This window comes from Lissotriton helveticus, chromosome 11 (assembly GCF_964261635.1).
Source record: "Lissotriton helveticus chromosome 11, aLisHel1.1, whole genome shotgun sequence".
Taxonomy (NCBI): Eukaryota; Metazoa; Chordata; class Amphibia; order Caudata; family Salamandridae; genus Lissotriton; species Lissotriton helveticus.
This window is the reverse complement of record NC_136072.1, coordinates 477,359,058-477,362,822: the sequence shown is the minus strand read 5'-3', so window position 1 is coordinate 477,362,822 and position 3,765 is coordinate 477,359,058. Positions and strand designations below refer to the sequence as shown.

The window sequence follows — 3,765 nt, the reverse complement described above, 5'->3', positions numbered from 1 at the left end:
TCTAGTGGCGAAAGAAACTTGCCCCTCCCTACAAAATACATTGAGCCACACCCCCACCCCCCATGCTCTGGAACAAGTCACGAGCTCTCAGGCCCTTCCGTGCACAGTTCAGGCCCCCCTGGAGTTCGCCCCCGCATCATGGGGGCCATTGTTAGGCAACTGGATTACTCAAAAACGAACTACTGTGTTCCTTTACGAACCAGATCAAAATACAGCTAACGATTTTTGTTTCCAATTTTTGGACGTTAGAGAAAGGACACCGGTGAATACATGCCAACATTTTAAATGGGTAAAGTGGGAGCTTTAAAAAAGTTATCGGGGAAATGTATTTCCATCATTGGATTCTAATTGGAGACGACGCAATTTCAGGCGGGAGACAGACAAAACTAATCAATTTTTGGCGACAGACAAAACTAATCAATTTTTGGCTTTAAAAATGGAGAGTCTCCCTCCTGAATCCATGTAGTAGTTACGCAAGAAGTCTCAATGTAATCGTGAATCGGCTGAAATCAAACACTCTCGCGAAATACAGAGTGAAACGGAGAAGTTTGAGGCAAATGACCTCTGGCAAGAAGTTAAGAACGACTGCAAATGACCCTGAACCAACCCCAAAAAAATAAACAGTATGAACATATGCACATGAAGCACCAAAGCTACTATACGTCACACAGCTAGTCATGCTTTGAAATAACTGCGGCGCGGTGGCCAAGTGGTAAGGCGTCGGTCTCGTAAACCGAAGATCACGGGTTCGAACCCCGTCCGGGCCTCAAAAGGTTATGTTTTAAAAGGTTCACGTTGTGCCTGCCTCCTAATCTCTGCCCTCGAATCAGAAGGATGGCAGCCAAAACACATATATACGGTTTGTACAATTCGAACAAATACAATTGAGCACCGTGAACGAAACAAGTACAGTCTGAGAGCGTGTGTTCACCCGGAAGCTGCGTCCTGAAGAAAGCCAGTCATAAACCGTGTCTAGCGGAGAATGTTATTCACCTCGACTTAAAGGCGAACCATATCTGAGCCTGTTTTTATGAACATACCCAGGCGTTAAAAAAAGGGCAAATTAATTTGGACTATTTGGGTTGTATAACAATGGACAACAAGAACATCGACAAAAGAACCAAGACGGAGGGAAGAGAGGGGAGGGGGGAGGAGAAATGCGACACGGCGGGAAGGGGCAGGCAGGATGACTCAGGGGAGGGGGCGGAGCGGGGCAGAGCGGCATGTGGGTGTGAAGAAGCCGGGCCTTTGAAGTGAAGCTAAGCTTCACTTCAAAGGTGTCGGAGGAATGTGGGCGGCTGTGCACGCGCTTTTAAGCTCAATGCACATGCGCATTGAGCTTAAAAGTCACGGGCACTGCAAGGAATCGCCACGATTCCTTGCAAGTCAGATAAAGAGTCGATGAGCCCCTATAGTCTCGCTTGCTCGATGCGCATGCGCATCGACAGGCGAGACCTAAAAATGTGTCAAAGGTCATCTTTTTACATGGAACACCTTTATCTTTCCCCACTGTACAAAGTTCATTTAGTGCTCTGCGCGGTTTCAAAATGCTGTGGGAGCAATAGCCTGCATGAGTGCGTGTGAGCAGATGTTTCAGCGTATGACAGTGGTTCCCCACCTGTGGTCCGGGGACCCCTGGAGGTCGGTAAAGTCTCCTCAGGGAGTCTGCAACCACTTAGAAAATTAAATAATATAAACAGATTAATCAAGTGTATACAAATAAAGAAACTATATGTACAATTGAAATTTAAAAAAAACCTGTAAATGAGAAGGAATTTTAAATCGGAGGCTAAAAATTAAATTAGTATCATTAGATGGATTAATGGGAGCAGTGCAGGTGCATCAAAAAGAATATAGTACGGATGATAAGAAGCCCTAATTGAATTTAGAAAAGTTCCAACCTTTTAATTAAAATTTTGATTTGTTTTATTTATATGTGTTTGAGAATAAAATTAAATTGGTAATCTTTTGTGTATTTGTTTGATGAATTTTCCTGTATTGTTTGTGCATTGTTTTGCAATCCAAATCATTGACAATGCTTAGGCCAGGGTTCCCTACTGAAGTACTGGGTTTTTCGGAACCGGTAACGAACCGGTAACCCAGCGGTGCCAGGGACAACACCCTAAGACTTCGGGTCCTTCCTCTTTAGACTAAAGAAACTCAGAGTCTTCTAGGTGAAGTCAAAGATCGAATTTATTGGCTGCAACCAAGTAACAGGTATCCTAGAAGTACAACACGGTGTATATTCTCAGGAGACTGCTCAATCTTACAAAGCCAGCCTTCTCTTTTTATACAAAATATTATGCTTCAGGCAAACATTCTTTAGTTTACAGTTGACCATTCACATATTTTCACTACAAAGAAAAAGCAGAGTCATGATGACAAGCCCATATTTCAGTTTGTCCAGCCCACAATCAATTATCCGGCAAGGCCCAGTATTTTCATCAGATATCGACGGACCCTCAATAAAAACGGGCGCCTCCTCCTCGTAAAGCAAGTCATAAAGTAGGAAACAGGGACAGGTGTGTGCAAGATTAGGTGTGGTTTGTGTGCGATGAAAGGTTTATGGCATGTTGTGCCTTGATACTATCTCGTTCGGCCACTGGGAGAGGAACTGACCGAACAGGTTTGGCCTTGGGCAGTGGAGTCAGCTTGCCCAGGTCGCAGAGAAGTCAGGAAAGGTGTACGTGTCCTTCAGGATCGCATTTGGCCTTAATCATTGGCCTTTGTGAGGGCAACTCACAAAATGGCTGCCGTACACAAAATGGAACCCGAGGGTTCAGGACGAAAACGACGATTTCAAGGTGAAATCGTCACTCGAATATGACGAAAATGCTTGTGCATAGTGTACTAGCCATTCTCGGTCTTCTGATATCAAAATAGTCATGGTACGATGATGTTTATAACACGAAGCCAGAATCTTAAATACTACAGCCCCTCCTTTTGCCCTTACATAGGCAATAACCTATACTCACGCTAATCTGAGTCCAGGTCTATATTCATAAAGTCATTGAGATGTTGCTGTAGCATCATCCTATTACTTAGCTCGTCCCTCGATACAGGCTTCCTTACACACGATGTAGCACAGAGGCCACATATAGCAGGAGCACACTGTACGCACAGACAGAATAGGAAAAGGATGGCTAAGACCATCCCAATGACCATCAGAATTTTCCATCCCCAGCCGGATACCAGTTCCCAGAACCATCCCATTAACGACCAATCTCCTTTGTCCACATGAATAGATCCGGAAATCTTATGCTGTTTGGAGATGGCCTGGTACACTGTTGGAGCGGTATCTGGAATGAAAACACAGCAACTCGATTGGATCACCCTACATACCCCACCTCGGTCTGCAAGGATGACGTCTAACGCGGCCCTGTTCTGAAGGGTCATAAGAGGATCCGACTGGAGCTCAGCAGTCAAGTTACTAAGGGCACCGGCAGTCTCAACTACGGTGGACTCAACCACCCTTGTCAATTGCCTTATGTTCCTGCTGTTAACCATGGGTCCCCAGAACGGCAGAAAACCCTTCACGAAGTCTCCAAATTCTTGTTCTGCAGTGTCTTCTTTACTGAAGACACCTCTAACTATCCTTGTCTTATGGTAATCTGCCGCAGCTGTGTAGGTGGGAGGCAACAGGAACGAAACAAAGCATGTGCCCGAAAAGTCAGGGGGCAACCATGTATAGGCTCTATCATGGCAGATGAAATAGGTACCCTTAGCTGCTAGGAATGAAGGGGAAGTCTGGGACGCAAAAACATA

General features: G+C 45.1%; 1 non-coding gene across 1 annotated transcript; it reads left to right on the top strand.

Annotated features, from left to right (window-relative positions):
* Nucleotides 1-695: 695 nt before the first annotated feature.
* Nucleotides 696-767, top strand: TRNAT-CGU (transfer RNA threonine (anticodon CGU)). Its single transcript has one exon. It is a non-coding gene; the product is annotated as a tRNA-Thr (tRNA).
* Nucleotides 768-3,765: the final 2,998 nt, after the last annotated feature.